The sequence below is a fragment of the Pan troglodytes genome, chromosome 19 (genome assembly GCF_028858775.2).
Source record: "Pan troglodytes isolate AG18354 chromosome 19, NHGRI_mPanTro3-v2.0_pri, whole genome shotgun sequence".
NCBI classification, from domain to species: Eukaryota; Metazoa; Chordata; class Mammalia; order Primates; family Hominidae; genus Pan; species Pan troglodytes.
Genome location: NC_072417.2, coordinates 39,277,489 through 39,291,862, shown reverse-complemented (window position 1 = coordinate 39,291,862; position 14,374 = coordinate 39,277,489). Strand labels below are relative to the sequence as shown.

Genomic DNA, 14,374 nt, shown 5'->3' with positions numbered 1-14,374 from the left:
GAGCCTCAAGGACTGCAACTTTTGTTGGCAAAAGCCTTGCATGGGTCAAGATAATTTTTAAGCCTTTGATAAAGAAAGCCCAAAGAGACCAGGCTTAAAATTTTAGTGGATGGTTGCATGTTAGATATGTTAGAGTCCTAAACTCAAATAAAAAGGCAAGTTGACAATAAACTAGTCAATGCAAAGAGCTTACAAAAGCATAAGCCCAGAAATTACACGCAATACCTAGTCTATAAAATACCAAGAAGGCGGCTGGGTGCGGTAGCTCAAGCCTGCAATCCCAGCACTTTGGGAGGCCAAGATGGGCGGATCACGAGGTCAGGAGTTCGGGACCAGCCTGGCCAACATAGTGAAACTCCATCTCTACTAAAAATACAAAAATTAGCCGGATGTGTTAGCACGCCACCTATAGTCCTGGCTACTTGGGAGGCAGAGGTGGGAGAATCGCTTGAACCTGGGAGGCGGAGGCTGCAGTAGCCGAGATCGCGTCATTGCACTCCAGTCTGGGTGACAGAGTGAGACTCCGTCTCAAACAAAACAAACAAAAACAAAAACAAAAAAAACAAGAAGGCATGACTGTTTACACCAGAGTGACAGGGCTTTCTTGAGTGGTTATTTATAGCAAAGGTTTAGTACAGTTAAAGAAATCTGTCATAACTTGTTTCAATATGCCATAAATGTGGATATACTCTAGGTAAAATTATGTGGGTGCTACAGAAGGAGATACGTGAGAGAAACCAGCACAATGCCTGCACACTGTTGAATCTGACACTAGGAAATAAACAGCCAGTTATGAAACAAACTCAATTCTTAATGTTGGAAACAGAATAAGGCTCCATTCTTTTTGGAGAATAAAGACACTAACCATTTAAAACAGATGGACTTCACGCCAACATGTGAATATACTTAACATACAGAACTGTACACTTAAAAATGGTTAAGATGGTAAATTTTATGCTATATGTTTTGGAAAGGGGGAATTCTTTTTTTTTTTTTAAGCAGAGACAGGGTCTCGCTCTGTCACCCAGGCTGGAGTGCAATGGCCCAATCATAGCTCACTGCATCCCTCAACTCCTGGGCTCAAGTGATCCTCCCACCTCAACCTCCCTAGTAGCTGGGACTTCATGTGTGTGCCACCAAGCCCAGCCAATTTAATTTTTTTTGTAGAGATGGGGTCTTGCTATATTGCCCAGGCTGGTCTCAACTCCTGGCCTCAAGTAATCCTTCTATCTCAGCTTCCCAAAGTGCTGGGATTACAGGTGCTAGCCACTGCACCTGGCTATGTTACGTATTTTTTAACAATTAAAAAGAAAAAAAAAACTTCAAATGAGCTTTAAATTTCCCTTGTATTTTTAAATGAATAGATTTATGTGTTATTGAGTACTTACTATATATACCTGTTACCATGGAGATGGAGGTAAAATATAGAGAAAACCTAATTCCTCTTTTCAAGAAGGTCAAAGCTTAAAGAGAACCAAAATTCTAAACTGTTCTTCTTTTTTATTTCCTTTTTTTTGAGACAGGGTCTCACTCTGTCACGCAGGCTGGAGCCCAGTGGTGCAATAATGGCTCACGGCAGCTTCGACCTTCCGGGCTCAAGCAATCCTCCCACCTCAAGCCTCCTGAGTAACTCGGACCACAGGCATGCACCACCATGCCCAACTAATTTTGGGGGGGGCATAAGAGAAGACAGAGATGGGGTCTCACTATGTTGCCTAGGCTGGTCTCACTGAGCTCAGGTGATCCTCCTGCCTCAGCCTCCCAAAGTGCTGAGATTACAGGCATGAGCCACAGCACCCTGCCTAAAATCTCCTTAAAAACAAAAATTGATAATAATTTTGGATCACTCAAAGTAGATGAGTAGCCATTTACCTATGTTCTCTTAAATACATTATCTATCTCTTCCCCCTCCTTTCCTCTCTGCAGATTCTGATTGTACTTTAAAGTCTCTGATGCTTAAAATGAACATTCTGGGATTCAAACAGATTTGCTAGCTACTATGAAACGGCCCCATCTTGTGTGCCTGAACAAAGAGAGTAACAATCAACAATGCTCCTGGGTGTCCTGGAATAGAAGTGGTATTTCAAATTGGAGGGAAAAGCAAATCTAGTCTTCTGGTCTTCTTCTAAAGCAATCACTTCCATTCAGTTCAACCCAACACTTACAACTATGCAAACCAATGGGACAAATTCTATCAAAAAGCCGACTCTATTTCAGTCTTCATTATCTTCTCTCTCCTGGGCTCTTACAAAATCTGTGGTCTAGCCAGGTGCGGTGGCTCACGCCTGTAATCCCACCACTTTGGGAGGCCGAGGCAGGAGGATCATGAGGTCAGGAGTTCGAGACCAGCCTGACCAACATGATGAAACCCCGTCTCTACTAAAAATACAAAAATTAGCCAGGCGTGGTGGCATGCGCCTGTAATCCCAGCTACTCAGGAGGCCGAGGCAGGAGAACTGTTTGAACTGGGAGGCAGAGGTTGCAGTGAGCCGAGATTGCGCCATTGCACTCCAGCCTGGGCAACAGAGTGAGACTCCGTCTCCAAACAAACAAACAAACAAACAAAAACCAATCTGTGGCCTATACCATACAAATTGCTCTTAATCAGAGTATTCTTTGTAGTGTTTGCAAATAATTCTTGTGCCACTGGAAAACAAGTTTAAAGGTAATCGCATCTTTCTAACTCCCCAAAAGAATAGGTTAATGCTTAGTGATGAATATTCCATCAAAATATATTTATTGAGCATCTCCCATTTGTCACCACTGAATTTGCAGAAGTAGAATTTAAAAAGTAAAGGTTTTAATAACTGAAATGTCCTATATTTCAAGTCCTATCCTCTTGGTTTCTCTCTCTCTCTTTAATTAATTAATTAATTTTTTCTTTTTTAAAAAAATAGAGATGGGGTCTTGCTATGTCACCCAGGCTGGTCTTGAACACCTGGCCTCAAACAGTCCTCCTGCCTCAGCCTCCCAAATTGCTGGGATTACAGGCATGAGCCACTACACCTGTCCTTGTTCCTCTCAACACACTTGAATTGATCAGACTTCAGCAAACTGTCAAAATCAATTTCCAAAATTCAAAGAATTCGTCAACAGTAGCACCCTTCTCCCCAAAGATGCTCTTATACAATAAGCTCCCCCATGACCAGATGTACAGACACAATGATTCCCATAATTTCTGAGGCAGCATTCACATCACATCTGCAAAGAACAAACAGTAGCTCTTGAATCCGAGAGAGCTAAAAAGTGAATGCAGCTGCTTGGTTTCCAACTAGCAAGAACTCAGAAGCTGAAATAATCCAAATGACTGGTATAGTTAAACAGGGTAACAAATGCAATGGAAACTTTAAGCCATACATTTTCCAGACCTTGATAGGAACCTGAGAAATAACCCCTCTGCTTAGAGAGCCCTCAGAAACCCCTGCTTTCATTTTATGTTTCATGGGGGTTAATTTTTCTTTCTACCACTACACAGATTTCTTATTGCAGAGCAAAAGAGCCAGGGCAATCAACAGCTTCAGGGAGAATTTAAAACGATAAAAATTAAACTCTGCTACTGGATGATTCTCTTTATAATACTGAAGCCACAATACATTACTAAATAGCACAAATAAAGCATACTCTGATATTCTGCATTCCTTTCACTCCACCCACCCATCACCTCCACCAAAAATAAAAATAAAAATAAAAAACAGGTTGAGCCACACACAGTATATTTGACTTGAAAGTTTCGATGACACAGCAGCTTACTCTTGCAAATTACTGGCAAATTTAACAGTGACTTAAAATACAGTTATAGGAAAAATAGACTAATCTAAGGGTAGAAAGGCAGGGAGGCAGAAAAACCCAAGCACCTTTTTAGAAAGACAACAAATATATTCAGGTACAAGATCTGCATCAGAAACAGTTTTCTTTCTTTTTCTTTGGTAAATGTAAAGACTTATCCTGAAGAGATTTTCTCAATCCCTGGCCCAGTTTCCACCCATGTTTCTGGAGTAAGCAGTGTCCAATATTATCCTGACAGACAAAACATAAAGACAAACCAAAAATATTCCAATAGTATATTCTTCCCTGCCTAGTGACACTTAAACAGATGATGAGCAAGCGATAATTCTACATATATGCATGCAAAAAGGTGCTAATAATAGCGTAAATGTGTCCAATAAGAGGGACACTAATGTAAAAAGAAAAGCTGGCTAGTATTTTATATGGGAAGAACATATAGGATAAAGGTCCTTTCTGATGGTGTGCTGGGCAACTTTCGTACATAACATTTTAAAATGGAGAAAACAGGGAAAGGGAAAAGGGGAAGAATACATTTATGAAGTTTTAAAGTAACATTAAAAAGCATAAAATAGGCCAGACGTGGTGGCTCACCCTGTAATCTCAGCACCTTGGGAGGCCGAGGTGGGCAGATCACCTGAGGTCAGGAGTTCAAGACCAGCCTGACCAACATGGTGAAACTCTGTCTCTACAAAAATACAAAAATTAACCGAGCATGATGGCAGGTGCCTGTAATCCTAGCTACTCAGGAGGCTGAGGCACAAGAATTGCTGGAACCCCAGAGGCAGAGGTTGCAGTGAGCCGAGATCATGCCATTGCACTCCAGTTTGGGGACAGAGCAAGACTCCGTCTCAAAAAAAAACATAAAATCAAAGTACGTATACAGTCATATCTACCACCTAAACAGCACCACTTTAAGATTCTTTTTTAAAGATAATATACATTGTGTTTAGTTGTTTTATGTGTCAGGCTTTCATGATACAAAGTAAGTTGTAAATGTAAGACTGTCCCACCACTAGAAATGAAAAAAACAATCAGAGCAAAATCCAGGCTAGACTTGATTGGTTTTAGAAAAGTGTGTGTGTATATATATATATACACATATATATACACACACACATACATATATATACACACACACATATATACACACACACACACATATATAAAATATATATGTATATAATCCCAGCTACTTAGGAGGCTGAGGCAGGAGAATTGCTTGGCCCCGGGGGGCAGAGGTTGCAGTGAGGCAAGATGTCGCCACTGCACTCCAGCCTGGGCGACAAAGCGAGACTCCCTCTCAAAAAATAAATAAATAAATAAATAAAAAGAACCAGTAGTGCACGTAGTGGGGAGAAACCAACATACATAATGTCTCATCTTCCCAGGAGCACACTGGAAAAGGTATTCTAATGTAAACTACATGAAAAAAAATGCTAAAAACAACGATTAAATGTCAGCTTTTGTTTAAGGGGTCAAGGTATCAGAAACATCTGCAGCTCTTTGTCCAATTGTTTGCTTTTTACAGTTATTGTGAATTACGAAGACAAGGCTAAAATAAGCACTAACCATATCAGAAAAAATGGTGCTATACATTCAAAGATTGAAAAATTCTAAACACAAGGTATTCTATATGTATTAAAATGTAATTTATAGTATTAATCTAGAAAAGATTAAAAGTCTCAATATAAGTAATGTTAGCAGAAAACAAAGGTAAACCATTAGAAAATAATCTCATATTTCCTGAAATCGATTTATAAAGCTGACTAAACCACAAATTTCTGCATTAAAACCAAATATTGCACATTAAATTGTTTGTCTTACATCTCCATATTCAATGATAAAATGTTCTTTGGAGTCATTGAGGAAAGAAAAACATTGTTCTACTGTTATCTTCTCTAACTAGAAGTCAGAAGAAAATTAAGCCTTCCAAATGCTCAGTTGTGTTTTGTTTTTAAAGGACAATTTCCTTCTTTAAGTTTATGATAGCATACAACCTACAAAACTGGGCTAAGCAGCTGATTATTTCATTGATGGAGGAAAATCAGGACACTTTTTTTTTTTTTTTTTTTTGATACAGGTTATTGCTCTCTTGCCCAGGCTGGTGTACAGTGGTACAATTACAGCTAACTGCAGCCTTGACCTTCCGGGCTCAAGCAATCCTCCCACCTCAGCCTCACGAGTAGCTGGAATTACAGGCACACATGGCCTTGGCTGGCTACTTTTTACATTTTTGTAGAGACAAGGTTTCATTATGTTGCCCAGGATGATCTAGAACTCCTGAGCTCAAGTGATCCTCCCTCCTCAGCCTCCCAAAGTCCTGGGCATGAGCCCCGGATACTTCTTAAAAAACAAAAACTGGAGGCAAACTATAATGAAAAATTGTTTCTAAGACAAAACATATATTGTTTTAAATATACATACATATATATATATATATATATGGTATCATTATGGTACACAAAAGTTTGCTGCAAGTTATTTTTGCTACATATGAACTGAAAGAATTAGAAACACTACTGATGCCAAGTGCTGACTTCCACATTACTATACATCACGAAAACTTAATATAACACTACTGCTGCTGTGGCTTCTTCCCTTCTCCCCTCCCAAATGAACTGCCAGGAAAAGCATTCCCTTACCCAGTGCTCAGCATCTATTTATAACTTTCTTACCCCCAAAAAAATAAAAGATTAAAAGTCTCAATATAAGTAATGTTTGCAGAAAACAAAGGTAAACAGGCCCTTATTTTACTACTATGAAAACAAACTTACCTGTGCAGAAAATCCTTATTTCATATCATAATTCCTACAACTGAATAATTCTAGAAAGGGCAAGGATAGCAGAATGACTCTAAGAGTATATGGTTGATTATTGTTTAATCTCTCTCTCTCTGTCTCTCTTTTTTTTTTTTTTTGAGACTGAGTCTCACTCTATCGCCTAGGCTGGAGTGCAGTAACTCACTGCAACCTCCACCTCCTGGGTTCAAGGGACTCTTGTGCCTCAGCCTCCTGAGTAGCTGGGATTACAGGCGCCCACCACTATGCCCAGCTAATTTTTGTATTTTTAGTAGAGAAGACATTTCACCAAGTTGGCCAGGCTGGTCTCGAACTCCTGACCTCAACTGATCCGCCTGCCTCGGCCTCCCAAAGTGCTGGTATTACAGGTGTGAGCCACCCGCCTGGCCTTGTTTAATCTCTTAATAGACTCATGTTGTAACTATATTTGGCACCAAGATTTAGGTATTAAACAATGCTGACAAAAATTGTTCCTCCCTCCCATTTTGTTGTTGTCATTTTTTTTTTTTTAAAGGAAACTCAATCTTTGGCTAAGTGGAGATGAGACATTATGCTGACTGTGTTATATTATGAATGCACTAAAATAAACATGCAGATGAAGCAGTACGCTATTTCCGAAAGCAGTCCAAGTGGAGTGAGAGCATTTCCATACGAACCTGGCTTTCAAAACTGGGCTGTCAAAAGAACAGTTAAATGTAACACAAAGTGGGCCGGGCGCGGTGGCTGACGCCTGTAATCCCAGCACTTTGGGAGGCCGAGGCAGGCAGATCACGAGGCCAGGAAATCGAGACCATCCTGCCTAACACGGTGAAAACCCATCTCTACTAAAAATACAAAAAATTAGCCGGGCCCGGTGGCAGGCGCCTGTAGTCCCAGCTACTCAGGAGGCTGAGGCAGGAGAATGGCGTGAACCCGGAAGGCGGAGCTTGCAGTGAGTCGAGATCACGCCTGGGCGACAGAGCGAGACTCTGTCTCAAAATAAATAAATAAATAAATAAATAAATAAATAAATAAATAAATAAATGTAACACAAAGTAAGAAACTGTCCAATCACAGTTGATTGATGGTCTTTTTTTTAAATCTTGTTTTCAATTCACTGCTTGCAAGTAATGTATGTATTAAAGAAGAGTGAAAGCATAAGTAAATTCACAAGTCAAGGCCAGCTGAGAGATTCAAGAGCAGCGTGTTGTGACTGACAACAGTGAAAGGAAAAGCAAATGTTAAAGGGAGAAGGAGAAAACAGAAAAAATTTAAGTTACACACATTAGTGCCACTTTTACAAAATCACTCAAGAGGATGCTGTCACCTTCTCAGAAAAAAAATGGTAGTGGCATTTTTCTTCAAAAACTTTAGGTTAAAACTGTTATTTAATTAAATCTACTTTCTCAGGGACTATAATAAAATAGTGAATAGGCCACTCTCAGTCTTTCCAATCATAACAAAGGCAACAGAAACAATAGACACTTCTCCCAGTATCCCCTCCCCTCACCAACCTCCCAGGGCAAGTGAATGACCAACACAGAAAACCTGGAACTTTCCTATCATTTCAAACTACCTGCTTTGGGAGGAAAAGAGGCAGCTCTGTGACTCTGCAGGAAGGGCTAGTATTCAGTATGGTCCCCTTTCCCACCAATAAAAGAAAAACGGTTCTATAAACACTTGTCAAAGTCCAATAGGCTTAGGGTAAGGTTTTATAAACATTCATCAAAAATCCAACAGGCTTAAGGATGATGGGTAACACAAGGAGGCACATCAAAATAACTTATAACAAAGTAAAAACAAACCAGACTTGTCTATCTCTGAAATGATCAAAACTTTCTCTGTGAAAGAACAAGAAATTCAATAACCAGTCTGTGAGAAACAAGCAATCTATTCTCTCTGTTTAGTACTGTGATTTTTTCAATTATTCCCATGGATGCTTTTTTGTGTGTGTGTGTGTGAGATTGAGTCTCACTGTCACCCAGGCTGGAGTGCACTGGCACGATCTCAGCTCACTGCAACTTCCGCCTCCTGGGTAGCTGTGACTAGAGGCACGTGCCATCATGCCTGGTCAATCGTTTTTTGTATTTTTAGTAGAGGAGGGTTTCCCCATGTTGGCCAGGCTGATCTTGAACTCCTGACCTCAAGCGATCCGCCCGCTCAGCCTCCCAGTGTTGGGATTACAGGCCTAAGCCACCACGCCTGGTCCATGGATGCTACTTTTTAATTTTATTTAATTTTATTTTTTGAGACGGAGTCTTGCTCTGTTGCCCAGGCTGGAGTGCAGTGGTGTGATCTCGGCTCACTGCAACCTCTGCCTCCCGAGTTCAAGCGATTATCCTGCCTCAGCCTCCTGAGACCCTGGGATTACAGGCACGTGCCACCACGCCCAGCTAATTTTTGTATTTTTAGTAGAGACAGGGTTTCACCATGTTGGTCAGGCTGGTCTCAAACTCCTGACCTCATGATCTGCCTGCCTCAGCCTCCCAAAGTGCTGGGATTATATTACAGGCCTGAGCCACCACACCCGGCCCATGGATGCTATTTATAACACTAAGTTGGTACAACTAGCTTATGGCTCAAACATGTAATCTAGACAGAACAAGAGCAATGAATACTAAATTTCTTTCTTACCTTTTCTTTTTTTTTTTTTGAGACAGGGTCTTGCTCTGTCACCCAGGCTGGGGTGCAGTGGCACAGTCACACAGCTCCTGCATCCTTGACCTGCCGGGCTCCCACGCCCAGCCAATTTATTTCTAAAGTAGTATTTTGAAAAATAATTTTTTAAAAAGTAACTCTTTACTTAGTTTCAGTTACTATAATAATGACTAAAAATCTTTTGGCTTTTTTTTAAAATAAAATATATAATTTGGGGTTTAATTATAATCTCATAGAACCAAAAATAAATTATAGAAACTTTTTTAAAACTGTCGGCCGGGTGTGGTGGCTCACACCTGTAATCCCAGCACTTTGGGAGGCTGAGGTGGGCGGATCACCTGAGGTCAGGAGTTCGAGAACAGCCTGGCCAACATACAGCAAAACCCCGTCTCTACTAAAAATACAATAATTAGCTGGGCATAGTGGCGCACGCCTGTAGTCCCAGCTACTTGGGAAGCTGAGGCAGGAGAATCACTTGAACCCAGAAGAAAGAGGTTGCAGTGAGCTGAAATCATGCCACTGCACTCTAGCCTGGGTGACAGAGCAGGACTCTGTCTCTCAAAAGACACACACACACACACACACACACACACACACACAACTGCGTGGTTTACAACAAACAAGCATGATACAAGTAGGCTGCTTATAATTTTTTTTTCTTCTCAAGAGTTAACTTGATATAATTTAAATGGACATGGAAGAATTGCAAAGGAATCCTAACTTTTAATTAATAAGGCAACTGAATTTTGACAAAGGGTAATAAGCAAAAAGCTGGTTTTCTACATAATTCAGAGTTCTCACAAACCACCTATTTGTTTTCTCTCTCTGCTCAAGACCCCAAAATGGTGGCTGTGTGGCCTGTTCTTTGGTTGGAAATTAAGTTCTTCTAATTGGGAGGCTGAGGCACGAGAATCGCTTGAACCTGGGAGGTGGAGGTTGCGGTGAGCTGAGATCGCACCACTGCACTCCAGCCTGGGCAATCGTTTGAGACTCTGGCTCAAGAAAAAAAAAAAAGTTAAAAAAAAAAAGAAGAACACTTAAAATTTTACTCCCAAATGATCAGGCAACAGAAATAAGATTCCTCTTATCTTGTGTGTCCTCCTTCTTTTTCTTGTCTTACATATTTGTTTATTCTCCCATATCCTGTGTCCTACTTCTATCTAACACAATGTAGGCTACGAAGCTCCTCCTCCTCCTCCCTAAACTACCACATCACAAATAATACATATATTTATGTATTTCAGAAGTATATTTTCATTAGAAGTATAATTATTAATATACATTTCTGAACATGCATTTATTTATTTAAAAAAATTAAATATCCAGCCTGAGTACTATGTACTATTTGCTATTTTAAGTAAAGAAGGTAGCACTATTTAATAAATAAGGCATATATCAATTCTACTCCTATTCATTGAGATTATTCAACAATGATTACTCAATTAGACTGCCTCTGATAGTGTTCTCCCTATGATGTGTGCTAGAAAAAATCCTGGACATTGTGAGAGGTAAAATAGCATCAGTCTCATGTGCCACAGGAATAAATTTTCCAAAAATCTTTTAAGCCTTCAGCCTCTAAGAAGGCTTAAAAATGTTAAATATCATTTAATTTAGTGGTTTAAAAAAATCTTTGTTGTGTGTAGTAATGATGAATACTAGGTTGCAAATTTCATTTAATTAAATTTCCTGCTACTGTTGAGTACCCACAGAATTATAGCTTGTGTAAGGATATTAACCAACCATGCACCTTGTAGAATATGGTACTGGGAGGTTGATTCTGATAGCTCTGATCTGAAACTTTCACCCCCCACCCCCGAGTTTTAAAATTAAAATGGAAAAATTATTTTTCAAATACAAGATACTGATCTAGCCTACAGATTTGATTATTGTGATAATCCCCAAAATAATACAGAACAAGACACAAACCAGTGATTTTTAACTTAGCAAAGTGAGCTTGGCATTTTATCCTTATGTCAAAACACAAGACTAGGCTTTCAGTGAAACAGCAGATGAGAATTCTCCCTCTGCAGTATTATCACATGCACCATCAATTACTGCCATGCCTAAGTCTAGCATCATGCCAGCACATTAAGATAGAAGGTACTCTATGCAGTTTTCACCGGACCAGAAGGACAGAAGTAAGAAAGGGAGGTGGAGTCCAGGCGTGGTGGCTCATGCCTGTAATCCTGACACTTTGGGAGGCCCAGGCAGGGGGATCACCCAAGGTCAAGAGTTCGAGACCAGCCTGGCCAACATGGTGAAACCTCATCTCTGTTAAAAATACAAAAATTAGCCGGGGCATGGTGGTGGGTGCCTGTAATCCCAGCTACTCAGGAGGCTGAGGCAGGAGAATCTCTTGAACCCAGGAGGCAGAGGTTGCAGTGAGCCGAGATTGCGCCACTGGGTGACAGAGCAAAAACTCTGTCTCAAAAAAAACAACAACAAAAAAAAAAAAAAAAAAAAAATGGGCGGGGAGCGAGGGAGATGGAGAGAAAGAAGAGAAGAAATTTTAAAAAGGCAGACTGTGCAAAACAAACCAGATCATGGCTGCTCAGCTAATATGGGCCAACTGCTGTGGAAGAAAAATGTTGTACACCCCAAGTTGTGTAAGTTTCTATAAACATCTAAACACACACACAAACACACAAAACACCAACCTAATTAGGAACATTAATATATATTGATCCTTTACTATGTTACAGTTTTGAAAATAAAAGCTAAAGTTAAACTATCTGCACTCTCTAAATTGCCTTATTTTCCTAAGAAGCTAGTGTTGCTTAAGAGGAAGAGGGCTTGTCATGATGGTTATAATGATTACGATTCGCTCTTTTTTTCCCCACTCAAGTTTTACCAATAACTCACTGAAACCCTGATTAAATATGTGCACTTAAGCACAAACAGTAAATGCCGATGATAATGACAAGTTCATTTTAACAATGGATGTGTTATTTAAAAATAATGTGTTTTTCAAAATAAAAATAATGTTAAAAAATTTAGACTTTTTTTCTTTTTGAGATAGAGTTTCATTCTTGTTGCCCACGTTGGAGTGCAATGGTATGGTGTCAGCTCACTGCAACCTCCAGCTCCTGGTTTCAAGGGATTCTCCTGCCTCGGCCTCCCAAGTAGCTGGGATTACAGGCGCCCGCCACCATGCTCGGTTAATTTTTTTGTATTTTTAGTAGAGACAGGGTTTCACCATGTTGGCCAGGTTGGTCTTGAACTCGTAACCTCAAGTGATCCACCCACCTCAGCCTCCCAAAGTGTTGGGATTACAGGTGTAAGCTACAGCATCCAGTCAAAGTTTTGTTTTGTTTTGTTTTTAAACTAAGAGCCAGGTAAATAAATCTCCTTGTTCTATTGCTTGATATCATCAGTGTCTAAAACTAAGCAGTGTGAAAAGATAGAAATAATCAACTTTTGACAAAAACTAGACATTTCTTAAGCCACAGAGCCCAAACTTGCCATGTTTCACAAGAGTCTGATAAATAAAACTTCTTACTCCTTAACTGTTTCTTCTCTTTTTTTCTTTCTTTCTTTTTTTTTTTTTGAGAGGGAGATTCATTCTGTTGCCCAGGCTGGAGTGCAGTGGAACAATCTCGACTAACTGCAACCTCCACCTCCTGGGTTCAAGCAATTCTCGTTCCTCAGCTTCCAGAGTAGCTAGGATTACAGGGGTGCGCCACCACGCCCAGCTAATTTTTGTATTTTTGTAGAGATGGGGTTCACCACGTTGGCCAGGCTGCTGCTCTCAAATTCCCGACCTCAGGTGATCCGCCCACCTCGACCCCACAAAGTGCTGCGATACAGGCATGAGCCACTGTGCCTAGCCTAGCCTAGCCTCGCCCACCTCGACCCCCCAAAGTGCTGCGATACAGGCATGAGCCACTGCGCCCGGCCCAGCCTAAACTCTAAACTGTATTGGTTATTAATAAGTTTAACTTCATTCACATTAAGTGTCACACAAACACTACCTACCTAACTGGCTAAGACCCGAAATTAAGCAATGATCCATCTTATGGATTCTGTAGGCTCGTCAAAGTGATGCTTGTTCAGTTTCCAAGTGTCCTTCGTCATGTTGATCAAAGTGATTACCCTGAAAAAAGGATGATCACAGCTATTTTTCAAGAGCAATAAATGTCAAATTTATTAACAGCCTAACCAAACTAAGAGTTATTTTTAAGTTTGTTTTTTTGTTGTTGTTTTTGTTTGCTTTTTTTTTTTTTTTTTTTTTTTTTTACCTAAAAGGAGACTGCAATCATTCTTTTTCAGTAGACAATCAAAACCACACCACAAATTCCAACTTTAAAAAATTTATAAAAACGTATTAGGGCTAGGCACAGTGGCTCACGCCTGTAATCCCAGCACTTTGGGAGGCCGAGGCAGGAAGATCACTGGAACCCAAGAGTTCAAAACCAGCCTGGGCAACAGAGTGAAACCCTGTTTCTGGAAAAAATAATAATAATAATTAGCCACACATGGTGGTGTGAACCTGTAGTCCCAGCTATTCAGGAGGCTGAGGTGGGAGGATCACTTGAACCCAGGAGGTCGAGGCTGCAGTGGGCTGTCATCAAGCCACTGCACTCCAAGCCTGGGTGACAGAACGAGACCCTATTTCAAACAAAACAAAACACAATTTATTAGGAATCTAGGCCCAGTAATCTGAACTTTTCTTCTAACAAATGTTGAAATTGTAAACTAAAACACTATCAACCATTTGGGACACCAATTGTCTTAGACTGACTACATTAGGAAGACTATGGACTCTTAGGAGCTGCGGCAGAGCGCGACCCGTTCCCCCAGGGCCCGCCAAGCTCCTCCTGCCCGGGCCGGCAGGTGAGCTGGGGGCTCCGGGACAGGCGGCGCCCTCCGCCCTGCACACACCTAGGGCCCTGCTGTGGTTGCCCCCTGGCCAGACCCAGGCCTTGAAGCGTCCCCACCCCATCTCGGTGACTGACGGCGGCATCGGCCTCTCTCAGCCCGGACCCCGCCCGGCCGCTGGATCTCCTGGCCCAAGCCTGCCGGGCCTCGACGAAACCCCACCAAGCCGCCGGCACGCAGCGCCTTTGGGTGGCAGCGGGAGTGGCGGGCCGGGAAGCCTGGCGGCCGCCCGAACACCACCCAACGGAGGACCTGAGGGTGCAGAGGTCCCGGGA

The 14,374-nt window shown here is 41.1% G+C and overlaps 1 pseudogene; it reads right to left on the bottom strand.

The window, feature by feature from the left end:
- The window catches only part of LOC737673 (keratin, type I cytoskeletal 18-like), a 39,297-nt pseudogene extending 26,012 nt beyond the window's left edge, over positions 1–13,285 (bottom strand).
- Positions 13,286–14,374: the final 1,089 nt, after the last annotated feature.